Raw genomic sequence first — 27,496 nt, 5'->3', positions numbered from 1 at the left:
AAGTAATTACAATGAAAGTAAACAAAGAAAATAATTTGTTTGCCAAAAAAAGCTTCTGGCAGTGGCCTACTTGAAAATTAAGAGATTAACTGTGAGTAAAAATTTTAAAAAGCTGTGTATATTGGTCTAGTAATTTTGAATTGGGGTTTTTATATGCTATTTGCAGATAAAAAATGTTTACTTTAGCTTAAAGCTCACTGTCACTAGGATGGAACTTTTTCTCAAGAAGATTTATGCATGAAATTCAAACATAGTTAAAATTTTGCTTTTATGGTTTATGTAAGCCATGTGCAGAAACCTACATTTTCAGGTGTTAACTTATTCATAGGTATTTTTAGCTTTTCATTGGATGTAAGGGAAGGTTTTCAGAGCTACAAGCGAGGTTTGTTTTAAAATCCACCCAAGAAGTATCAGTATGTACTTTTTGGGGGTTGATGAAAAAGAGACATGCCAGCATCTTTGTGTAAAAGCATTTTAGTTTGAAATATTGCAGAGAATTTCCAAAAGCCAGGAAGATTTTACTTCTTGATATGTGACAGAGAATCTACCCTTGAAGATGCAATGCGAGGGGAAAGGAAAAGCAACTTCCTACACAGGAAATGAGATTAAAACCTTGCAAGATGCTACCCAAATATGCCACAGACATAAGGCAGATGGCAAAGGTGAGGCATCTTCCCTTTCCTCTGCAGAACCATCCTGAAACAGTGGAATTCACATTTTTGACACTGATAGATCCTGCACATATTGCTAAATAGCTAAAGGAAGAGATGGAGAATCTCATCAGGCAGCAGGGTTTTCTTTTAGAGTCTTCCTTTCCCAAACCCAAGTGTGCAAAGCACCTCTGTTCACAAGAGGTCAGAACAAGAAATTTCTCAAGGAGGGAGCCCAGCCTGGCAGTCAGAGAACAAAATTCTCTGTGCCTTCTTCCCCCCCTTTTTTTTAGAGTAGAGAGAAATAACAAGAAAATGGGATGTGAAGTAACTGCAAAACATGAACAGACATTGTCCTTTCTCACAGACGAGGCAAGGCACACACAGCATTTGCAAGAGACACTTGTACAGTGTATTTTTGAAAAATAGCAGCCAGAGACAGAGAATTTGTAACCTCCCTACTGAGGCCACTGCTTATCTGTTCTCACCACGGAAAAAGTTCTTCCTAATGCCTGTTCAGTGCTACAATTTAAACCCATTATTTCTTGCCATTTCCAACATGCCTTTGGAAAACAATTTACTTATCTCCTGTTTACATCATGTTAAGGTTAAAACTTTACTTTTAGACTAAACCTTTCAGTTTTTCCTGTACACTTCTGTTTTTTCTTGCTCCTCTCTGGCCTGTCTACCTTTTGAAGAGATGTGGCCAAGTTAAACACATTGCCCCAGGTGAGGCTTTATTAAAGTAAAAGCTGCTGAAGTGCTGTATCAATGTATGAAATCAGCTGGGCTTTCCATCAAAACACATATGGGAGCATACAAACATTCCTTTTTCCTCTCTGTAAGCAGAGGTTTGAGGATGCAGCAGACAAGGGCAAAACCTGCATTTCTCCACAGCAGAACAGGATGTCTCCACATCAGAAGCACAGAGTGGGCTGGAGAACTTTCTGTCCCTGGAATTTTTCTTTAAAAAGCAGGAAACCAGCAAAATGCAGCCTCCATAGCCACAAAGATCCCTCATTCACCTCCTGCCAAAGGTTTACCTGCAGTAACTTGGCAGTTAGGAACAAGGACTACAGGTGACACAGTCTTCCTCTAGACAAAAATTAATTCTTGCTAAAATGAAGAATATACTTGGGACAAAGTTAAGTGAATTTAGGTATGAGTTTAGCCACTGTGCTGTACAGAAACAGAAAAGCAAACAATGTCCCATTGTTTTACTTTCAGTAATAAAAAGTCAGCTAGCCTTTACTTTTCCTATAGCTACAATTAAGTTGATAACAGTCAGAGTGAAAGATATCTATCCCTCTATTGCTACAAATTAAACAAAAATCACTTACAGAAAATTGTGAATAGAGCCCTGGAGAGCCAAAGAGCAGCTTAGCACATTTCTGGAAGTAATTTTCTGCAAGAATATTGCATGGGATAATAAAACTGCAGATAAGAACCTCATTTTAGTGCATATCTTTTGCCTCTGCCGTGCTGTTACCTCAGGATTATGGTAGTGTTTTGGGAAGATAGGAGACAAAAAAGAAATCCCAAAGAAGATGTGTGTCCTCATTACTCAGCCATTGTGATGAGAGGTGACATAAAAATGCCTCTCCACCATGAATGAGATACCCGGTGGAACTCTTGTGCCAGGTGTTGTCAGGTTCAGTTACCCACAGGCTCCAGCTGGAAAAATTAAACAATTTTGGCATGAGCCCCCACCCAGTGAACCTGAGAGAACTAAATTACCTCCCTCAGGTACCCTTGACAAGGAATTGTTCTGAAAGCTCCAGCTTTACAGATTTAAAACGAATCATGCTGGATTGAGAACAAATGAAATTTCACATAAACTACTAGATAAAAATTAACAATTTCCTCTAGGGAAGGCCAGTATTCCTTTGAGGACCCTGCTTGCAATTTTAACCCCCACCCTTGTCACGCACAGGAGCAGACAGTGAGGTGATATTTATGAAGTTAGTGCTTCATGTTTGTCCTCCAGAGCTGCTGGGTCACCTGCACTGCTGAAAGTCTGGGGAGCCTGGGCAGAGCTCCTGAGGGGCTGGAGCAGCTCTGTAAGTGTGGCTTGCACTGAATCCAAACATCCCTGAAAGAAAGCAGCTTTGACCTTGTCCTGCCCCAGCTGGAGAGGGCTGTGCTCGATTCACTCCTATTGAGGCTCACAGTAAAATCCTCAGCTGTGTCACATTCGTCACCTGTGCGCTCAGGATCCACTCAAGAGACTCCAAGATGAAGGTACACACATGAGGACACTCAGAGCTGGAGTGGAGACACCACACCATGTGTGTCTCAGTACAGCAAAGGGGTGAGGAAGAGGAGCTTCCCCACTTGTTCCTCCACCTGAACTCTGGATTTTGCTGCAGCTGCTGGACCATCAACGTGGGTGATGCAGAACCACCCTGAGCCTCAGCTGGGCTCCTTGCTCTGCCTCACCCTTCCAACTTCTCTTTCCATCTCAGTGAACCAGTGCAGCACATTCCCAGGACAGGACTGGCAAATAAATCCTCTGAACACAGAGGCTGCTGGCAGTCTCAGGCCAATATTATTTTAACTTTACTGTGCATTTCCAAAATAGCACTGGGCAAACTGGCAGCAGCAAAGCAGAAGGACACTTCTCTTCTGAAAAGCTGTCAGGAATTTATCTCACAAAACCCACAACCTTTCTTCCTGGTGGCTTGAGTCTTGGTTGAACTGCTACAGTTAAAGTATTGAACTATTGAACTATTAAAGCTGTAGTGAAATACAAGGTGTAGATAAAGTATGTGTGTCCAAAATGATGCAGAGAAAAGGGACTGTTTGCTTTCAGCTCCTGCCCAGCGTGCCCCAGCAGCAAGAAGTTTTCTTATTTTCTTCCTTTTTGGCTCTCTCACTGGTGTGTGTAAAGTTCCTACACAGAGGGCAGGAGGGTCGTGCTGTGCCAAATCATGCACAATATTTCGGAGGTGAATGGGGGTAGAGAAAACTTGTCCTGCAGAAGAATTCATTTAGGCACTGAAAAGAATTCACATTCAATAAACAGCAAGATTATGCAATGAACAAAGGGTTATATTACAGATCCAAGAATATATATAGAAAAAGCCTGAAAATATTATCCCATACATTGCTAGACATCTGCTATAATTTTAGTTAAATTAAACACGTGCTGGATTTAACTGACTTGATCTCCTGTTTGCTTTGAGAGCTGCTCCACTGATAAGAAAAACAGTCACTTTTTGCATGTCTTTTGTCTTTTATCATGGGAGTAACTTATGATGTCAGGTTACATTCTAACATATCTATTGTGTGATTCTGTGCAACAGATTGCATCTTAATAAGCTAAGTCAGGAAATTCAAGATATACATAAGGTCTTTTGTGATTTGGCAATGTCTTATCTGTCAAGCTGCTGGATATCTGAGCTGAAATAGAAATGACAGGGTAAGGGGAGGGGTAGGACAAAGATATGGGTTCCATAATGCTGATTTAGTAAATATCAACCTGCAGATTGCTCAGGCAAAGGCAGTGGGAGTGCAGGTTAAGTCTGCCAAAACACAGAAGAAAACCTGTGCTGGTCCTGTTGCTGTCAGGAGCTGACAGACAGCATCAGGGGCTGTGTCTGGAATCAAGGTACAGACACACAGAGAACAGAAAGGAAAGGGGCCCTGATCTGCTGTTTGCTCCCTTTTCTCCCACCCTGTGGGTGTATCCTGTTCCCTTTCACAGAGTGAATGCTGCTCCTGCAGAACGGGAGGGTTAGGGATGGGATGTCCATGCAGCAGGGGCTCACAGCCTGCCCAGGCAGAGCACAACACTTCCCAGGATGGGTATTTAGTAGTGTGACAGAGGTGGAGCTTCTGGGGAAATGAAAACCCTGTAGTGTCCCCCTGCCTGAGCCGGTGAGCTGTTCTAATACCCCAGCAGAGGGCAGGTCCGCCCTCCCTACTTAATATCATTTACAGCTCCGAAGTAGAGGAGTAGTAGAGTGTGCCAGCCTTAGCAGGAGAAATGTCTGGACACTGAGATTCCCTCTCTCCTGCTTCATCTGCAGGCCCTGTCCCTGCTGTGTGGTGAGGTGCTGGCAGTGGTACCTGAGGGTACCTTTGGGTCAGAATCCGCCTAAAATACAGGTCTGCCTCCATTTTATCACCTGGCTCAGGACAGAAGAGATGCAAGGGAGGAATGTGGTGAATAAACTGAGAGGTGCATCAGGAGAACTACAAAAAAACCCCTTAAACTATGCTAGAAGCTTCTGAGAAGGAAAATGTTGGTTATATATTAGAAGGTTTTCAATGACTTGTGACTGGGTGCATGCTGCTTGTTGATGTAGCAGATTTCTGCAGTCAAAGCTGTGAATGACACTCCTGCTTTTCCAACACTCTCCTGGAAACTGGGCTTAATAATAATTAATTAATAAGCTTAATGCAAATGAGACTTGGATGATCATGTTCCTGCAGGAATCTGTTATGGGAGGACAAATTGCTGAAGAAGTGTTTTGATCCAGTGAAGATGTGTAGAATACCTGTTTAAAGAAGGTTGCACCATTAGCAGAGAGAAATCTTGTATGAAAAATGTGTTTGCAGTTACTAAACAAACTTTAAAAAATAGTTCTTAACAAAAGGGTGTTGAGAAACCAACACTACAAGATCTAAGAACAGAAAAATTTTCATTTTCTTCTCTGGTGGACTTTTAAAACACAGAACTGAGAGCTATTAATTAATTGAATTAGTAGTACACACCTATTCTGTCTATTGAGTCCTTATCATTGTGTGTCAATTGATAGATATCAAAAGAAGGACATATACACTGAGCATCTTTCTGATACTCTGTGAGCCTGATTCTGTAGGTTTCCTAAAATTCCTTATAATTAAATATATTATATTTCTCTCACACAATTTTAAAAGATAACATGATATCTCTGTTTCTCACAGTTGAGGAATATTTTTCCTAACAGGGACTAATTCTTTGTTTATGTATATAAAAATGAAGCATTCTTGGTCTGACACATCCTCATAATGAAATAAATAAGTCAACTCCAGCACATGTAACTATCTTAATAGAACTGTTTACCACACATGAGAAAACACTTCCAGAATATGTTCTAATGATACCCTAAATAGCATTTTACTTTCAATCTGAGAAACAGAGTTTTTCCCAGTATAAATTCAAACCATGATTAGTGACCAGAATTGCCAATAAAATAAATGAATAGTTGGGGAATATTTAGATCTATCAATGGAGTGCATGCTGTACTGAAACAGCATTATGTCCTTGCAGGTAGAGAATTTTAAATCAAAGTAACATTATTATCAGTGTCTGTCTTCATGCACTTTGCTTCACAGACACTATTATGCATTGAGCAGCAATTAGTGAATCACCAGGGATACTTTCCTAGACTCTTCAGGTCAGAAAAGCTAATTAACCTTCCTCCTGTATTCTGAACAGACTTACAATTATCAGTGCCAGATCTCATCTTTCTTTTTTCTTTCTTTCTTTTTAAACAACTTTTAAAATATTGGTGACAAATTAGGAAAAATGTAAAGAAGCTCTCCTGATAAAACCAGAAAATCCACTGAAGAGGTCAAAGAGCTGAAACTGTGACCCAGGTTTGTTTGTTTATAGCAGCAATGCTTTGTTTAATAGATTTCTTACAAAGCTCTGTGAGGGAGATTTAATTAACTGCCCATTTACACTCCAGGTGACTGCAGGCACTCAGTGCTGAGTGAGAGCTGTGTTTGCTCTGGCCTGGGGTGTAAATGCAGTGAAATTTGCAATTGCTGCCCTTGGAGAGGGGTGAGCAGTGACCACCAGTGCCAAAGGCACTGCAGGATGTCACTGTGCACTATGCTGTGGCAGGGATTTAGGGTGACACCTCTGCAGGGGATCTGGCACCAGAATCAAGGATGTGGCACCAGGATCAGGGATCTGCCATGCTGGACCTTCTGCTTTACAGGTGACTTTTAGGAGGAATTTAACAACAGGTTGATTGGTGGGCCAGTGCCACCAAAAGGAGGCCAGAAGGTCATTTGAAAGCCATGGAAATGTTGGTTATCTGTATTGGAGCTGAGTGCATAGATAATTTAAATAAGTTTGGTTCTAAGTTAGGTACCTCATGAGAGGAAAGAAGGTGCTTGGCCAGAACCAAGTACTCCAGAGAAGTAAACTGACAGCCTAAGCCTTCCCTGCCAATACCTGTCTGATTCTTCATGTCCTCTTCCCTTGTCCTCAAAATGACCACACATTTATTTCTTCTACAGCTGCTGTTCTGGCCTCCCTGCAGTTCAATCATTCAGTTAACCCACAACCATGAGACAAGGATTTTCCTGATACAAGGGGAAACTCCCAGCATTTCAAAAACACTGCTATGGCTCCCTAAAAACAAACCAGCAAAAGGATATAATTCTGACCATAATTCCAGCACCTTTTGCACAAACTGCCCCTTACATTTTTTTTATCTTTAAAAGAAAAAGCAGAGGGAAAGGTTGAAGCAAATCTGGAAAATCTTGTCATCTTGGTGAGGCACTTTGTGACCATGGCCTATGTGCAGCTGAGCCCACGGATGAGGGGAGGGAGTTGAAGTTTTCCCTCATTTCCCAGGATGTGAGAAGCCCATGTAGGGCCCTGCTGCACTCACTGCAGGTACAGAAATCAAACCTCAGCCACTTTAGGCTGCCTTTAGAAGGTGAAATTCTCTGCACATCCCTTGAGCAGAGGATGTTGTCAAGGGTCTGACAAAGAAAGGAAGGAAGAAGCAATGTGCATGAGGGGAGCAGGATAGAAGAGTTTTTCTGCAGCATTTAAACATAGGAAAAGATCTTCAGATCCTGGTGTCAGGCATACTTAGGGAAAAAATTCAATTTAATATTTCCAATGTTTTGCCATGCATTGAGCAGTGTGAGTCTCAGGACTTGAACTATAGTGGAACAGTGTGGCATATCTGTAAAACTAATGTTTCAAACTGCTGTGTGATAAATTAAAATAATTCCACTCTTCATACTGAAAAAAACTAGCTGCTCAGAAGCCTTTGAAAAAGTACTTTCAAGATAAAATATGTGCTTGTTGTTTTTGTGTCTTTTCAAAGAGATGTTGTATCTTCTTCACAGCTTCAGTGGTAAAAAAAAAAAAAAAATTCATGTAAAATGTGTTTTTCCCTGACATTTAGATGTCTTGCAAAGTGGTTTATTATAGATCTTCTGGACGTTTGGATATTTAGTTAAATGTCAGAAACATATTCTCTGTCCTCATGTGAATGAATATCAAGAGTTTATTTATTCATAATCTATTTGTTATTCTTTTTCTGTTTCTCACACAAAATTATCTGTTGGAAAGTCAGTCATCAGAGACACTTAAAATTTTTAGGGGTCATAAATCCAATTAACCTCAGCAACTGTGCTTAAAATGGTGAATAATCTTAGACAAGTTCTTACAGGAATCTCCAGAAGCACTCAGAGATGCGCTTGCACCTGGTTTTTCAAGTGACCTGTAATGTAATTCTCAGAACATCCACAGAAGGCATGATGTGAGAAGGCATGATGAGCTGGGAACACAGAAACCAGGCTTGTATGAATTTCAGTGCTCAGCAAACCCACCCAGGAGTTCTCACTGGACTGAAGTGGGTTCAATTCCAGGAATAATCCTGTTAAAGGTGAGGACCAACGCTGTGAGCCCTGAGAAGAGGAAGGAGAGTGATCCACCTGAGAGCTGCCAGAGAGCTCCAGTAAAGGCAGATCTTTGGCCTGGGCTTTTTTTTTTATATATATGTAATAAATGAATGGAGAAGAAGCAATAAAATGTAGAAGATAGGAAGTTAATAATCTGGAAAGAATGAATTTTATTTAGTTTAGGTAGATATGAAGCAAATTTTCTGACTGTCTTTAACTTGGATAAATCCTAAATCCTCCTGGTTTGCAGGATGTAGAGTGGGAATGCATTCCTTTCATTTTTTTATTTTCATCACAACTGATCACTCTATAAGGATGGCAAGTGAGAATATCTATATTTTTTGCCTACCAGCATCAAGAGGGGCCTCTAGTTAGTGCTGCCTGGTTCCACAGTGTGGGGAAGAACACCTGTCTCAGACCCGAGAAGCTGAAAAACATGAAATATTGAACAAAGTAAGAGACCATGTGATTGCAAATTTCCCAGTAGAACAGTGAAAGTGTGTTTCTTATAATTTAAGGGGAAAATGTGAAGGTGTAAAATTGAGCAAAGTAGATAAACGGTTTTGATTCAGGAGAAATGGGTAAAAGTATTGACAAATGCTTGGTTTTGTTTCTAAATATCTGACATTGGATCGAGGTTACACATTCTCATGCATGAAAATGGATCACATTGCATGGGAGGGTTCCAGCACGGGCTCAGGGGGTGTTTATTCCCTGTTCACTCAGGGGAAATGCTCTGCTCTGACCAAGGTCCTGCAGGAATGATCCCCTCACACACCACCTGGACTTCTAAGCCATCAGTTCTGCATCTTATGCAAGGGGGCTTTGCTGCTTACAGAGCTTCTGCCTCAGTAAATGCTGGGAAATGGGATTAATCCTAAGGAAACACATCAATTTCCAGGCTAAAAAGCTATTCTGGTGAAAGTTTCCATGAGTAGAGATTTACACAATTTACATCAAAAAGGATAAAAATATTAGCTGGTGTCTCTGCATTGATTGCTCTGGATCAAGTAGAAGGATGGTTGAAAAATACTATCAATAATAAAAAACTTCTGTCAGAGGTCCTGAAAAGAAAACCCAGAGTTTCCAAAAATGTCAAAACCCAAGAGGTTCTTTAGATTATCTCAAAAACCCACTGTGTTTGCTATATTCCTGATTGAGATTTTCACCAAAATATTTCCACATGAAACCTCCTTCTACTTTCTCTAATGAAACAAAATTAATTCTAATTCATTCAGCTACACACAAAAAAAACCCCAACCAAAATCTGCCTGGAATAGTTGACTAACTTTTGCATTATTTTGCCACAGCATATTCAGTGAGCACAGCAGAATGCTTGATTGTACTGAACAATAAAATCTTGTATCAGTTATGCTATAATCTGCACTGTATTTTAAGTGAAGATAATACTTCACTGTTTGTTTACGTGCAAGGGTTTTTTTTGTTCTCTGTGGTGCAGCAATTATTTAAGAGAATTTTTGGTGCTTGTTATTGTTATTGCAAAAGTACTGAACAAAACCCAACAGAGCTAGATATTGTTGGGTATAATTTTATTAATTCTTTTTGTTTTTTTGTTTTTTTTCCACAGAAGAGGGAGAAACTATGAAAGGGAAAATTCTTACCTCTCCTTGAGGCACTGGAAGTGTGTATTTGTGAGGAGTCTCAGCTGCAGAAGACAGAAATGTAGTGGCTGAATTCTATTCAGATGGGAATTATCTATTTTGTGTGCTTTGAGTTTCCTTTATCCTTCCAGGAGTAGTTAAACCTAAGAAGTTTCAGGCATGTAGGACCTGTGATCTGAGTAGAGCTGAGGATGAAAGGCTGAATCAAAAAAGCTTTCTGCAAATTTTCCTTCAAGTCTTCTTGAAGCCAGATCTGTTATGATTTTGCATGTGGGCATCAGATAGGTTATATATTAATAATCTGCCTTTCACTGCATATTTCAGATGAAAATGTCTATTATGAAACAATTAGCAAAAGCTGTAATATTGGATGTTACTGAGGCATTCTGTTCACTTTTCCCAACTAATTTCTGATGTGAGGAAAACAAAAAATAAATCCCCATTTTTATGAAATATGGCGAATAGAATTAGATAATATTGGTCTGAGTGCTCAAAAATCAGAACTAATGCCCACATTTCTGTCATTGTGTCTGTTCTGAAAGCAGCAGCTGATCTTTGCCACTGTACCAGTGCTGGTACAGGTTGCTCTGGCAACAAGGATGCACAGGCAACAAGATTCCACTCAAGTCAAAAAGTTTAAGAAGGAAATTTTCCCTCTGATATTTATAGCTGAAAAGTTGAGCACATACTTAACTTCAAGCATCTCTGAAGTCACCATTGCTTTTAGCTCTCCCTTCTCACAACCTTGATCATTTATTTTGACTACAACAGAATAAAAACTACCACTGAGAAAAATTTATTCCTTTGACTCCAAAGAGAGTCCCTCTGCTCAGGTTAAATGTCTAATTAGGGAGGAAAACTGCTGGTGGAATTTTTTATGGATTAGTGTTAGGTAGGGCCCATTTTATTTAACATTTTAATTACTAAGCTGACACAAAAGTTTGGGACAACGCTTGTGACATTTGGTTCTGAAATGTGGTTGGGAGACATCATCAATGTAAAGGAAGAGTGGAATACCCTACAGGACAATCTGGTTGACATTTAGAGCCGGAGCAATGGAAATAGGATGAAATGTAAGAGCAAAAAATGCACAACCATTCACTCAGGAATGAGGAACAAGAATTTCTGGTACAAGCAGGGAGCTCATTAGCTTGGAAATGACAGAGGGTGAGAAGGACCTGGCTCTATTACCTGATCACAGGATGGCTGTGAACCACCAGTATGACTGAGACCATGAAATGGCAAAGGTTATGTCAAGACAGAGCAGGTAAAAATCCCTGCTGGAGTTTGAAAATGGAACTTTTTATGAATAAAATATTAACAGTAGTGAGGAGATCTACCAGAACCTGCTCTTTTGTCCATACTTTTTTGTTATTTTTCCTCATTTAAAGATACTTTTCTTTGTCATAGGCACAGGTATTTATAAAAGCACTATACTAGAGTAAAGCTACAAAAATTTAGCAAAGAATTTTTACACATGGATGTCGGAGCAATGGAAAATCTGAAATAAGTGTTGGTTACCGCTGACCTTGGCAGCCCATTCTCAGGGTTGATATGGTGTGAGAGAGCATCCAGTCAGTCCTTCCTTAAATCACAGCTGGTTGTTTGAAAATAAGATGAGGATTACAGGCTAACACATGGCAAGTTAGACATTCCAAAACCTTCCCTGCCTTCCAAAAGGAGCAAAGATGACACTAATGCATGGCTGGGCCATGAGTTCCCTGGTTAAATCACTTTATCAGAGCCCTCCTGCACCCCCTGCACACACATCATTCCACACTTCCAACAGGACTTGCATTTTGAGGACAGAAATTTCAAAGCAGATTTCATCACCGCAGGAAAAGTGATACTGGAGTTGGTCCAACCTTGCCAGAAAAAGCTGTATTCCCACATGTTTCCCAGTGACATACTGAGCATAAATATGAAGTGCTGAGTACATGAGCCAAGCAAATTATTACACCTCTGCAAACGAAAATTGTCTCTGAGAACTGCTTTTTCCAACCGTGGGCTTCCAATTCTTGACTGGTTCAGGTTTTTATTGACACAGAACAATGATGAACTAGAGGTCAAACCAGAAGTTTGTTCTGTGCAATGTTCATGCACTTTGAAAGGTTGCAAGGTAATGACACAGCCCTGATGATTATCCATTCTCAGTTTTCAGTCACAGAATTAATTTCTTTGACCCCTACTGTCTGTGTAGTGAACTAAATAAAAAACAACCATAATAGCTGGAAACTGCATACTTTAGGGCATATCCTGGGAAAATAAAGCCACAATGAAAATAATGAAGGGAGAGCTAAAAGGTTTAATGATTAAAGGATTAAAGATTATGGGTTAGACTTCTGGAACATTGGAAGATTTCCCTACACATGAATGCATGTAGCACTTAATTAAAGAAATGCCAGTAGATGGCACACAGAAGTGTATTGCATGCTTCAATTTTGTCATATCACTGTAACCTGCTATTGCTGCTTATGGCCAATCTCTTCTTTATGCATTTCTTAGCATCAGGGTTAATAAAAGATTTGCTATTTAGGTTCATTACATATAGCCAGAGAGCAATCAAGCGTTCAGAGTGTGCTACTCAGTATCTCTACAATGGCTTCACAGTTCATAATAGAAACATTTAGGGCTACACATACAAACAAATTATCTATCTTTTCTTTACTCTGTTCCCTCAATTCTGACCTAGTGGCCTAACAAGTTAATGTGATTTGCCATTTCTCTAGGCTGGGTTAATCTTGATGGATGTGTTATGGTTCTATCAAGTATAACATAAACCAAATTACCAAAGTCTTCAGATCTCCTTCAGTAACTCAGTTTTCTGCAAGAAGACATTTTATCCCCTTTGTGCATGCCATTTTTCTCAATCTTTCTCCTCTTTAAAAAGAAATAAATAACATTGGCAATGGAGCAACTGTTGACTTTGATCACTAAATTGCATTACATGCTTGTTCCCATGTATTAAGTAGAAGATTCAAGACTAGAAACTGCTTAGAATGATGTAGAGTCACATCTAGGGGTGGATAATCCCATTGTTTCTAACCATGATTAGGGTCACAGAGGGAGATCCAGCTGCCAGGTAACTCAAGTCATGGAAATCTTTACAGGGCACTGCAATAATTTTGCTACAGGATTCAGAGAAGAGACAGAAAATGCAGCCCCAGGGCTCTATTCTCATTACTCCTCCTGCATTGGAAGAGGGTTAAAATCCACCTTCAGAAAAATAAACCATGAAGAATACCAAATTAAATAAAGTCTTTTTGGGACACCACCACCATGCCCCCCAACACAAAAATCCACTGCAGGATTAAAAGATAAATGCTGAAGAAAAATAAAAATAATGCAGTAATAGATATTAATAGATGATAATGTCCACATGCTAAACTGAAGAAGGATTTAAAGCTTATGTATTATTCTCCTAAAAGCTGCTTGGAATGCTAACTAAATACTTTATCACAACGACGCTTATAAAAATGTTTTACCCCTTAAAAATGCAACATGAAAATAATTTTGCTTCCTTTTCACACATGGGGTTGTAATACAATAGGCAAAGGAAAGCCACAATATGTTCTGAAATTTTCTTCAAGAGGATCTGGGTTTTCAAAACCTGGATTCAACATTCTGTGTGTAATGGGATCCTGCATTTCCTGGGGCTTCACCTTGTCCCAGAATTGTAAAGGTTGGAGCTACACCCAGATCGTTGTGTAGATTGCTGACAAAATACATCAGATCCAGCTTTAATCGAGGATAGCCAGAGCACAGCAGTTCAAATATTTGGGAGGTAAATAAATAAACATCCAGGGTGCTCTGTGCTGAAGCTCACATCTCCCTCAGCAGTGAATAAGAACAAGCACAGACCTTTCTTATATTAGCTACACACAAACCCTATATGCCCAACACTAAGAGATAAGGGAAAAAAACCCACCATCCTTAGGTGTTTTTTTTTCTCATTTTTCTCATCTCAAATTCCACATCAAATGCCAACCATGCAGAACCCAGCTGCAATGGAGGTTTAAAAATCATCTGTTCAACAGGTATTTGAATGTCTCAGTAATGGCTTTCACCTTTACATTAATATAATTATGAGATGCCTTTATTGGTTTGGATGATGAGCCCACAAACCCCCTTGTTCTGCCCTCAGAGGGAGGAATCTGAAGGATGGGTGGGTACAAGAGCTCTGTGCCTGTGCTGCTGCACAGGTGAAGTTTTGTGTCCTTGCCTTGGAGAACAGCAGGAATGGGAATTGCAGCACCAGTGCCATGGAGGGGGCTGCTCCATCCCACCCAACCCTGTTTTCCCTGCCTGCTTCCAAAGCAGCTCTATTCTGCACAGGGCTGTGTGCTCTGAATCCATTTGTCCTTAAATAGGTATTAAATAATCTGCTTGAGCCCTCAGAGACTGTAGGGTCATGCAGTCAGATGGATGATATTTGAAAATATTGGTCAACTGCTCTTCTTTTAGTTTAATTTTTGCATAAAAATTAAAGCAAATTTGCATAATTGCTTTCAGCCACAGGTTGATTTCTGCAGATTTCAGTCAAGTAAAATATTTTGCTTCTCCCGCCTCAGTTAACAAAGGAATAAAGACAAAATAACTTCTATTCCACAGCAGAACAAACCCATCAGCTGCTCTCAGTTCAGCTCTTAATGTGACTTTGAAGATCATTTGTGTTATGCTGTGGTAGGATGTTGTTTCCTGATCTTAAATTGGGACCTCCCTTTGCTCCTAGTGTGCAGACACTGCAAAAAGGACTTTGTCTTTACCCAAGATGATGCCAGCATAAATTAACCTTCCATAAAATACCTTTTCCTGTAATTTTATGAGCTTCAGCTCTACTTACTCTCCTCATCATGATCAACTCAGGGTGTCTAGAATGGAGAAATGACATCAAGATATCAGCTTATCTTTTGGAAGAATGCATCAAGAGGTTGTACTGGGGTTGAGAGAAGAGAAAAGAATGAGAGAGGTAACTTTAAATTTTAGAGACAAGAACTGGTCGTATTTGTACACAAATATTGGAATAAACATGAGTGAATATCTCAAGTACTCCATCCTAGTCATTTTAACTCAGAGAAATTGACTGGAAAATCAACTTGTGTAGGAAATTGGGTTAGCAGATAATAACAATGCACATTTTAAATGTGTTTCATCATTCTGAACATATCTAGATTACAGCAATTTTGGCTTCACTGTAATTATAAATCTGCATTTTACCATGTTGCATATTGTATTCTGGATTCTGCACTCAGAATTCAATTGTCCTCAGGACCCTGTCCATGGAAGTTAGTATTCAAATTTGTTTTCCTCTCCTCCTGATTACTGCTGATAGTGCTAAATTTGGGAGTTGAGGTTCTGCCTTCCCCACAATCTATGAGGTAATGGTGTGAATATTCAGAGGGCATCAGTTCTGGCAAGACAAAATTGAATCCCAAATCCAAAATTAAGCCCAAATCATGGTCTTAGTTTTACCAGATGAAATTTAAGCCCCCAAAAGCTGGGATACATGACAGAAATGCACACAAATGAATACAACCACATAACATAAAAGAACTATTACTGAGTGACGCATATTTTTTATGACTAGCTCCTTATTTCAGCAACTTTTTCTTTCAAGTATCCCCTCTATAGGGGAATGATTTTGCATTCAGCAGTAATCTTCGTGAATTCAATTGGTATTCATGTAGATATCACATGTATTTGCACCGATTTTCCACCACTGTTTAGGATCAGTTAATGGGCACTTCAAATAGAGTGTTACGCCTATGGGAGTAAAATAATTTCAGTCTTGGTGCACACATTTCCAAGTCAAAGTACAAATGATGAAATTATATTGGGAACAGATCAGGCAGTTGTTGGCTTTTCAAATAACCTACCAACAGGCTGTTTAAAAAAATCTGTGAGGGCAAGTGGAAAGATAGCCTTTTGTCTCTGAGAAAAAAGTACTTAGGAATAAAATAATTGCTTATTCTCTAAGAACAGAGAGACAGATGCTGCTGTAAATCTGGCTGGCTGCACTGTGGTCAATGAGGCTCTGTTAATTTACAGCTATTTGTGAGGAGATGTTTGCTCAGTCACTTTCTGATGGGGATGGCTGGTCTAAAAGCTGTTCTATTTTATAGAGGGTTCAGTCATTTCATTTGTTTCCTACCTTTCTGATTGGTGTGTGCTTTACAGTGGTAGCAAATATACTTTACAGCCAAGGAAAATGCTCTCTCTTGTGATTCACTGATTACTTCCTATAATCTGAATTCAAGTGTGATGAAGAATTCTTTTCAGGCAATGCAAAATAACTAAGGAACACAAGTTTGTCTCCCACATTTTCTTAATAAATACTGTACATGACTGATAACTACCTCAAGAATTTTGCTCTTCTGTTGAATGGGTCAGCAGAAAATTCATACAAAAAGTGAAACGATTTTAATGTTCTTCTGTAAAAGATTTTTAAAGCTGGTTGCTTTAAGCACTGCAGATGCAGTCTTTAAATAGGTTGTCATTAGTTTTGTCAAGTAGCACTTGAGACATCAATATGAATTCTGAAACAACCTTTCCAATTTACTGATCGAATTCCCTGGTGAATAGTCCAGAACTCATTACATTAAAGGGGGAAGATGGTGTAACCACAGCCATCCTGGGCACTGGGAGCTGCCTGGAGGTGCTTCCATGTGTTGCTGTAGGCTCAGGAAAGATTCCCCCTTGCCAAGCTCAGGGAATGCTCCAGAAAAAAGGGATCAGCTTCGACTCAATTCCTATTCTCAGCACAGGGAAAGGAACGAGGCCATTATTAGACTACAGAAATTGCCCATGGCACAACAAGGCATCCCCAGAACTCTCCTGGGTTCTGCCTGAGCACCCTCCCTTTGACCAGATTCTGGGTTTAGTTTCCACATCAGGAGTCACCATTGATATGAATAAGGATGGGGGGAATATAAACATTTATTAATGCTTTGTGCTGAATTTCAAACGATCCCAAGGAATCTGGCTGCTAGATGCCCATTAAAATTAATAGGAATTGGCATCCAGCATGTCCCTGTGGTTTTGATATCTCAGCTGTAACATTCTGTTTGTTTGTTGGCTGTTTGAAGTGCGCAGACCCTGAGCTGCAGACGCTGCTGGGATCTGACATTGTTTTCACTGAGACACGAGAACTGCTTCTGTATTTGCACTGATCTTTTCTTTATTATCACCCTGCACACCTTGGGTCAATCCTACCCCCAGAGTTCACTTCAGACCACAGATCTTTTGAGCTGACTCTGGTCTTTTTTCTTAATAGAGCATGGATGGGGATGTCATTGTCCCAGTGTTTTGTTACTTGGGTCCTGTCATCACTTTAAACATTTGATAGATGAAGCTATGGAGAATTGAAATATTTATATTCATACCCCTGAGAGTTACAAATTGTAAATTGAGACAGGAAACTATGAAAGCTCTCCCAAGAGGCAAAATCACTTCTTTTTACTGCTGATTATAAAGAAGATTGGCTGGCAGATGTTAATATTGGCAGTTATTCTCTGACAAATTTTCTCTAGGTACGGCTAATCAATTTTTGCTGCATGGAATGAGAAATGGAGCTTGAATATTCAAATGTCTAGACATGTAAATATATTACCTTTATAAATAGGTTTAAATGATTAATATCTTTGAAAAAAAAACAAACATGAAAAATGAATTAACTAGAAGTGTAGGGTGAAGATTCATAGATTATTTAGATGATAGATAACAAAATTTGTCTATACATTAGGAGGATGAAATGACCTGTGCAGTTAACACATATGTATTTATAGACAACACTGGTCTTTCTGAAAAATCTGTCTGTACTTTAAACTCTATCCCTTTAGACAGTTTAAGTGCTGTTATTTGAAACAGAGCTGTTCTAGACAGAGATATTATCAATGTAATAAGGATAATGTAATTTGATCCATTAACACTGCAGAAATAGATCCTTTCTCTGTGCAGGGTCCTGCAAACACTTCAGGTAATTTAATAGACCCCAATGGGATGCTCTGAAGGTGAAGGTTTCAGGGAGTGACAGGACTGATCCCATAATTGCAATATGATTGTTTCATTCATAAACGTTCTTACTTCATGGCGATTGAGTACAGATCTCTGGAGGAAAAAGATGAAATTTCCTCCCTGGAGATGAGCTGTGCCCATTCCCTGGGGTGTTCTCAACTCCTTTGCTCTGCCCATGGGAGCAGCTTACAGCTCTGTGATGCATCCCCAGCCCAGCTGCCCTGGTAGTTTCACACAGCAAATCCCAGCAGCTCCTGGAAGTGCCTCTGACAATCCCTGGCGAGCTGCCACAGAGCAGTTGTTATTACCCAGGTACCACAGAAGACACTCCCTGCTTTCCCAGCATATCTGCTCACTTAGCTATGGTAATATGATTAACCTGATTATTTCTGAATCAGTCCACTGTGGCAAATGATGAAGTTCCATATGGCTTTCGGAGAATGAAAGCAACGTGTCTGTGTGGTGCAAGAAATGTTTCTGGATGGGTGAGTGAATTATGTATTATGATTCATAGTTAAATACCAACCTAAAAGAAAATTCTTTCTATGGAGACTATTTAGACTGTTTCTATATTTTATAAAAGGCAATGGATCAAAGAAGAAGTCTAAAGCAGCAATGCGTACTTAATGACCTGTTCCATGGAGTAAATTATGGCTGGAATTGTCAGGGTATTAAACTTAGTAGAGCAGAGCTTAAGCAACAGGGATGGAAATTTTCAAAATATATTTCATTCTTTTACAGTGACACAATAGCAAAATAAAGGAACCTCTGACAATATGATTTATTGAAGAAACTAAACAAAATATGTTGGAGTTACTGCATCCCAAAGTCATTTAGCTGTTCTATTACTTTTAATGAATAGCCAAGATCAGGGAATATATTCAGTGAGATAAGGCTCAGTGAATTTCTGATAAGGGGAGAAAGGTAAAAAAAGAAAACCTGCATCAATTTTTCATTTGGAGGTTTATTTACTGGAGGTTTATATATATAAAATCCCAAACAAGCACCAAAATGAAACACACTATTTTCTCTCTGGTCCTTTTATCCATTTAGAACCAAGGCTTGACTAGATAAATATATTTGTGTGATAGTGTTTCAGGAAAAGGTCAGATAAAAATCAGATGAGAGTTTCAGAAATTCACAGGTGTTTGTGACACATTTCTCTGTTCTCAATGGGACACGAGGCTAAGACAAATCGTGGCCTCTGCTTGTAGCAAGCGGCTGAGAAAGACCTTGTACAACAGCTTTATACCTGAGCAATGACCTAAGGGTTAATCAGGAAAGGACCATCAGATTTTTTGGGCTAAGCCTTCAGTGCCTGAACAAGGCTGACTAAGTGGTCTTGCTGTCCCCAGGTTGTGCTGTAGATAAAGACCATGATAACATCCACAATCTGGGCTTATTTTGCCAATTTAAACACTTGTAGCTTGGTGTTAATGAGGGTGAGGACATGACTTGACTCTTTCCCAATGATGAAGGACTCCACAATGTTCTGTCACCCTACTTGAGAGTGGAAAATTCCTTTCCTTAGGGTGTATTTCCTTCTTTCCCCACGTCCCAGGGAAAAGTTTGTTGCAGGTGCTAGGGAGAGTATCAGAAGTGAAGCATTCCTGGTGCTCTCAGGTGTGCTGGAGGTCTCTTAAGCTGACTCAGGAATTATTAACAATGAGGTTTTTGGTGATAAAATACAGCTGTTAGCACTCATTTGGGTCTCCTAAAAATTTATGTGTGAATAAACACAGTACACCAATAACTGCTTTAAAACTGTTCAAAGATACAGAATATCACATTGATGATTAGCAAAATAAACTGTGACATACTCTTAATTTGATGACTATAATCAGCACTGATCACAGTCTTAGGATCTTAATGGATCTCCTTCAGACTGAAACCACCCATTTCCTCAGGCACTTTTATGTAATGACAAGATGGTCTTTGCACCAAGAAGAGTGATGGGTTTAGTAACAGCAATGACAGCACGGCTGAGCTCTTTGGGTGGAACCAGAGTAGCTGAAAGTTATGAGGAACATTAGGAAAAGGCATTATAGACACTTATTCACTTCCACTGGGATCACATTCCAGCCATGCAAGGAACCAAGACACTTATGGGAAATTCTGCTAAAAATCTCTTGAAGCTGGCATTGTTGGTGAAACAAAGAGAAAATGATGACAACATGAAGATCTGAATAGACTTTATTAATAATCCATTTTAAAAGCTTCATCAATATGTAAACAGCTCTGTAAGATCTAGATTAATAGACTCCTTCTTCCAAAAAGATCATTCAAGTACCTCAATTCTTCTCCTGACTGCAGCAAATGGCAGAGCTCTCTTGAGTTCATGCCCACTCTGAGACATAAAAGCCAAAGAAAGATGTTTTTAGAAGAAAAAAAATCCTTTCTTACCAAGAAGAAAAAAAAAAGGAAAAAAAGAATTCTTGGATGTCAGAATACTTCAAAAAATATCTGATGCAAGAAAAGAGAGCACGAAGAAGACTTTCTGAATCACAGGTTGACATGAAAGACACATCGAAGAGATAATGTGAAAGAGTTTAGGAAGCTACATAGTTTAGAAATTCCAAGCACTCTGATGCCTTTCAAGTTCACTGTTAAAATCTTGACTAACATTTGTACTGGCAGAATTTTTTTGTGTCACTGTGAGACCCAAGGTCACATGTTGACCAGTGTGATACAGGATCTGACTGTATTAATGCTGTCTACTTAGAGCAGTTCATCTCCTTCAGCCCTCCAGCCCCCAGAGACCAGACACTGATTATTCCAGCATAGCTGAGACCCTGAGGCTGTATTTGCTATTGATCCAGAGCTCTCACTGTCATTAATGGGAGCTTCTCTTCATCATGGATGGACTACAGCACTTTTATTCGGAAAATCTTGCCAATAACTGTAAAACCTTTTAAAAACTACAATAAAATAACAAATAATGGATTTAAGGAGCTATAAAATAAGGAAACAAGACAAAAATGCAGACGAATCTTTGATAATTTATATTTCTGTGTCATGGGTTACCTGTAATGTTACAATTAATCTTAATTCTGCATTGAGAATTGGCACTGTCAGTTTAAGTCAGTTAAATGGAAGAAGAGAATATTCTGTCTGTTTTGGAAAAGGCTGGTACAGACAGTGAGGAAGAAAAGGTGTAAAAGATGTTCAGTGGATAGCACCTAACTGTGCCAATGACCTTGTAACACTGCAAGGCAGGGGCTTGAAGGGTCCTTCAGTTTTCAGACACTGAAAGTTCAGTGCCTGTACTCTTGTCCTCAGAAGCCAAGGGTTCACTGGGTGACAATTTTGGGATCAAGGGACTTATCTGAGTCTGTTCAGTTTGAGTGTGACTCTGTGACACTGAACAGGGGACTCCACTCCTCAGTGAAGAGACTCCCTAGTCTGGGGCCAGCTGGGGAACACACAAACTGAGAACTCAACCAACAAGGAGCATGTAGTTTCTTGTCACCTTTCCTTTAAAAAAGGCTGATCTGACTCAAACAACTGGTGGTATCTTTGAGAGAATTTGGGATATTTTTGCAGTTGGACCAGGTAGGTCCATTGCTCTGACTGATGCTGTGATTCTTTAACTTTTGGCTCCTGCAATGTCCTCTCAGCTCATCTCCCTTTGTACAACTGCCTGAACTGTTGCCACCAATTAATGATAGCTAATAGGTCCCTGACTACTGAGAACACTTGAAGCCAGTAATTACAGCCTGTTCACACTCCTCTGCCCTGTAGGAGCAGAGCTGCTGCTGACTCTGCTGAGTAACATTTTATGACCCCTTTTAGAGACTTGGAAAGGCTGTGATTGAGTATCTGAGAAAACATTGATCCAGTATTTATAAAAAGGTATTTGGTAGGAGTGTGTAAAACATGTTTTGTGTCCATTTGTACTCCTGCATAGTATGCAGGCTTACCAAGATTTTACAGTTTTAATTTTAAGAAAAAGTCTGGCATATCTAAGCTATGACTCTTTTCCTCCCTCTCTGAATTCGTCAAAATCTAGCAGTGATGTCAAATTGCATCATTGAAGAAGGAGAGAAGAGGAACTTTCTTTCACTGGGCTCTACATGTTCTATCTCCTTTCTCAGGTCAGAAAGAAACATCTCAATTTTGCCTTTGGTGTCATGGGTGTGCAGTATATTGCTCATTATGTATCTGAAATACATTAAATAGAATTGTTTCCTAATTTCTCTGAAGGCTTGAAGGTCAGGGACCCTGGTGAAAAAGGAATTCATATACAAATTCTCCCTCTGTTCTTGGTTTTACAAAACTTTCCTGCTAGCCCAGCACAATGACAGACAGTTTTCTCTCTAACTTCCCTTCTAGAACAAAGGGGAACACAATAAAGAGACCAGGATGTACTGACATTACTCCACTGCTGGTTTTCTTCCCTTTTCCCTGCCATCACTTATCCTCTCTGGAACTTCAAAACAGCATTGTCCACCTTTATCCTCTGAATACTGTTTTCATTCTCAGTTGCACCATTATTAAATCCATAGTTTTAAGTACATTGTACAAATTATAACACGTTGCCTTTGTTTTCCCTTTCTCTGGAGATAAGAATTTTGTGGGCATAAGGAAAATTCTGCCAATACACATTTATTTTACATAGGTACAGCCAGCCTAATGAAAGCAGTAGGTGTCCCTTTTCCAATTACCCAAAGATGTTCTGCCACAGAGGGCTTTACTTCCCGACAACAGACAGAGAATTAGGAGTCCTGAGGCTTTTGACAACCTTTCACTGCATGTTCTTTTCCCCCTCCATGTAATTACATGCTCCAGCAGCCCCAGTCGAAGTGGTATGAAGAGAGGCTGTTTCCTTCAGGGTTATTTTCTCCTGCCTCTGGGTTCTAATGACAAGAGGCAAAAGAACAAAACACCTTTTCTTCTGTGGTACATCCCTGGTTTCCACTTCCACGTTGCTCATAAACTCTGGTGGCGCAACACTACAACTGTTCTCAGAGAACACAAATTCTTTCTCACCTTATTCACAGGGAACTTTTAAAACCCTGGGTACAAAATCTTCAGGAGACTGCAGGCAGTAGTTCCTACTCTTATAGAAGGAGAAAGTTCACAAAAGTCACTTCCAGTTAACCAGAAGAATTAACAAGTGACTCAAAGATATTCACTATAAAAAAGTGATCTGCACTGAGGATACATTCCTTACTGCCTCAGTGCACAGAGTTCCTTTTCATGATTTACAAATATAGAACTTGGGGTAATTCTGTGTACGGACTAGACTGCTTCTGATTCAAACAGTTTTGGCAGATATATGCTGACTTGTAGAGATGTAAACTTCAGAGAGTGGTTCATAGGTAAAAAGGCCTTTAGAAGGTCAGGATGTTCTTGGAAAGGTCTAGAAAAATAGATAAAAATTGGAAATAATTTTCCGGGAAGGCTGAATGGAAAGGTGCCTCAAGGTAAGCAGGCTGAGGACACTTTTCCTGTCCAGAGGAAAAAGCTATCCCCCTACATTATCCTATTTTTAACAAAGAGACAACTTTATTAAGAAATCACTAACAAGTTAATTACCACTTGATCACCTCTGCTTTGCGCTCACAGGAAGGATGATCAAAACTTGCTCTAGTCTGAACTACACAAACTCTCTAAAAGTAACCATTTATACAGGAGTTCTGTATGTTTTGGTGGGATTGGGCAGCATCTAGGAAGCAGCTCTACCATCTCAATTTGCAGCATCACCAAAGCAAAAACATCACCCTCCCCCAGAAATCCACCCTGGCTTAGAACTGGGTACAAAAGCTGAGCCATTCTGAATCCCTCCAGGGGAAGCCAGAGTTCCACACATATAAACAATTTGCCTGCCTTCTGTCTAACTCTGCTGGGCTCCTAAAGGCCAGCTGGGACATGAAGGACTGTGAGAAAGCAGCCTGAAGCCTTCTCCAAAATTCAGTGCTTCCAAACAGGTATCACAAACCAGGCAAGACAAGCCCAAGCACAAGGCAGCTGTTGTATACTGCTGAAATATTTAATTTGACCCTAGAAATGTGTCTCTGGAGTGAGGAAGAAAGAAAAGCATCCTCTGGAATTATTATTTCTATTCCTTAAAGAAAAAAATAGAAAAAAGTGAGTAATGAGTACCCCAAAATCCCCATCAGTGTAGTAAAATGAAGCATGAAATGGTGTTCAGGGATGAAATCCATCTCATGAAAGGCTTTTGATGGATGTGAATTAACTGTTTAAGTTAAAAAGGATAAAACTTTGTAAGTAGTTTCTATCATTGGATTGCTCAATTCACCATTAAGTGTTTTTCTATTTTTAAAAATTCTCTGAGGATCTGGGTCACAACAAAGCAAGAACAAAATGCCTCGTTACCAATTTATTTGTTTCTAAGAACAAGTAGATGTCACCAAACACTTTGTTTTACTGTCTAGAAGCCTAGTGACAAATCAGAAGTATGTCTTTCCAAATCACCATGAGCTGAACTTTCTCTGTAAAATTCATATTTCGCATTGGGAGGTTATTTTGAGATCATATTTTCCAAAATAGCTTTATCAACTTTCCTGCCCTTCCCTTCTTTGCATACTCGTGTTGCTGAATAGGTGCCACAGAACCCATTAACGCCTAAAGTGTCAGGATTTTTCCCTCACATTCCACATTTATCCAAATCCTTGGTTTTTCTAACACACTTCTACACCCAGCATCTATTCTGAGGAAACTGTTTCTTTCCCACAACTATTAATAACCTTTTTATGCTGCTTATTCTATAAATATCTGTGATATTATGAGTAGAGTGCAAAAACTGCTCTCTGAACCTGCCAATATAGAGCTTTTAAAGTGTCCATAATTCCATGGAGCTGAGTGCAGAGTGAAGCAGTGGCTCCACAAGGGCAGCAGCTGAAATCATCTTTACATCTTCAACTCACTTAAGCCAAAAATCTCAAACTCTGCTTTACAATGCATTTCCTTTAACAAGCCTTTTGATTAGTATTTTGCAATTAATTCCAAGCATGTAATAAAACCTCAAGGAAGGATGGTGCCACATCACTTAGCCCACAGAGAAGGCACAATACAAATATTTTACACAGCTCTCCTCCCAGTCCTTACTGCTAGATTTTTATAAATGCAACATGTAGAATTTTTCTACTGAACCTGTGAGAACAGACAGACAAGATGAATCACAAGTATTTTCCTGGGATATTAAAATGTGTGTATCTTTCTGAAACTCATTTAATAAATGATGTGAAAAACATCAGCTTGACTTGCTAAATGCAAATGAAAGTGGGTCTCAAGTTGTCTCTTATCTAACAGTTGCTTATTTCAATGATGTGCAAATGAGTAGTTCCCATATACAAAAATTATGGATTGGCAGAAAAACTTAATAAATCAACCTACTCCAATAAGATGTCTAGGTAGAGTCATCTGTGATAAACTGTTGATCTGATTTACCATTTTTAGTAAAGATTTTATGCTAATGAAATGGTAACTAAATTTGAGAAGTTAGGATCCTTACCACAAACAGATCTCACTTTCTTGGTTGGAATTAAGTTCATCCACTCAGTAATCCCAAAGTAAAGCAGCTGGAGAATAATCCTATCAATATATTTCCAAATCCCTTTCTAGTTTATTCCCATATTAAAGTCTATACCCTACCCTGAGGAGGAGGTGTTTTCAGGGAGAAAAAAGCCTTCAAATTTTAAAGAATTATTTTCTTTACAGGAAAAATTCTAAGCAGGACTCCAGAATAATCTATGGAAGAAAGTAGCTCAGCCCATGACAAGGTTTTTAATCCTCTTGTATTGGCACAAAGTCACTTTTTCTTTTCTTACACTTGTCCAAATTCCCCTGTCACTGAAGATCATTGTGCTCTGCAAGGGGACAATGCTCCAACAGCTCCTCATTTGTACAGACCAGGGTTTGGTGCCTGGTAAAGCCAAATATATGCATGACAGGGATGCCACACAGCTTGTAGTGGGAAAGCCACAATGGGAATCTTTTTTCAGTAAGAAATTGGATAAGATTGAAGCACTCTGTTTTATTTTGCTTGAAAACCAAAACATCAGAACTTTCCAATAAGCAAGGCTTTTATCTGGACAGTCTTTATTTCAGCCTGGGAGGAATATAAAATTCCTGATTTCAAGTTCCACAGTACAATCTTGCCTACAATAAACTCCTCATTAGGGCAGTGTGTGTTCACAGCAGACACAGAAACAGCTCCAGGCTGGCTGTTTGCCACAGCATCAACCATTGCATGGTGAAGGATGTGTGATGGAGGGACATCCAAAATCTCCTTCAATTTCTCTGCAGCAATTTTTCTACAGGGTTGATTGTGATCTCTTACTCTGTTTTAGAAAGAAAACCCCTCTCTGAAATATTGCTTGCTGTGGGAGCTCATGTCACCTTGTCAGTGCATTCATCACCATTATCATATTCTACTAAAAGATTGGCAAATTTGTTCAGCTGTGTAAGACAGATGTTATGGCATTTGACAGATGATTTCAGCACCAAGATGAATTTTTTTGCATGTGCTGTATACTTTGGCACTCCCTTTTGCAGCACAAGAGTGAATTTTCTCATTGTTATCAGCCAAACAAGCCTTGAAAAGTGGGAATCATCAGGGAAGAATTATTCCTAAAGCCTGAAAATGGATTTTCCAAACACAGTGGTTTCAGTTCTAATTTTCTAATTATGATATGACTTTGGTCACTGATTGGTCACATTCCTATTCTGATTGGCTGGAAATGGGTTTAAGATGAAGCCTTTCCCTCTCTGGCTCTCCAGAGAAGATGGTGTTTGGGGAGGATGTCTCCCAGATCACCAACTCATTTCCATAATGGGATTACCTTGCCTAATGCAGCTAATGAAGAGCAAGGAGAGAAGCAGAACAGCAGAGAGAAAAGCCTGTAAAGGATTCCTGCTCACAAAGAAATACCTTTCCACTGTTTCTTCTGTCTGAGACCTGAGAGAGAAACCCAGCATTCAATTAACTAAAACAGTTTTTATGATTAAAATCTCAGCAGTGGAGCCTCAGATTCTGCAGGCTGATCCAGTGGTTGGGGTGACAGCTCTGAGACCTCAGAATTCCAGTTTTGTTCCAGTTATTTTTAACCTCAATTACCTCTGCACTGCATTCAGCACTGCTCTCCTGCCTCACTAGGGATATGTGATGGTGGATACATCCAACATTAAGTGCTGCACAGACACTGTGTGATGAGTTGCATGGACAAAAGATGACAAAAGAACTGAAAATCTTCCCAGAAATCCTGTGAGGAAAGCTAATTTGATGGTTCCTGTAAATTTGATAATCACTCTGGTGTGAAAACTGGAATATCTGGCAGTGAGAAATGACTGTCAGCTTTAGGAACTTGAAATTTGGCATTCATAAGCTTTTCATGGCTTCACAAAAACTGCTGGAGTGTGGAGAGGCAACACCTCCTCACGTTTTGGCTTTTGCTGAGAAAAACAAAGGTGCTAAATACTCTTGTTTAAGGTTGAACTCAGTTTTAGGACACCAGATTTAGGAAAAACAGGAAATATGTTAAAGAAAGGTCCAGGTGGCTGAGCCACCTCATCACATAAACTACCTCTCTTAATGGTACAGTTCAT

At 39.5% G+C, this 27,496-nt stretch overlaps 1 long non-coding RNA gene across 1 annotated transcript in view; it reads right to left on the bottom strand.

The window, feature by feature from the left end:
• LOC107213200 overlaps nt 1-27,496 on the bottom strand; it is a 71,824-nt gene that overhangs the window by 4,423 nt on the left and 39,905 nt on the right. Inside the window, exon 2 of the long non-coding RNA XR_004499962.1 lies at nt 8,641-8,718. This is a non-coding gene — a long non-coding RNA (uncharacterized LOC107213200). The remainder of the gene's footprint in view (nt 1-8,640; nt 8,719-27,496) is intronic.

Source organism: Parus major, chromosome 20, assembly GCF_001522545.3.
Source record: "Parus major isolate Abel chromosome 20, Parus_major1.1, whole genome shotgun sequence".
NCBI lineage: Eukaryota > Metazoa > Chordata > Aves > Passeriformes > Paridae > Parus > Parus major.
Note: the sequence above shows the minus strand (reverse complement) of the source record. Positions and strands in the feature narration are given on the sequence as shown.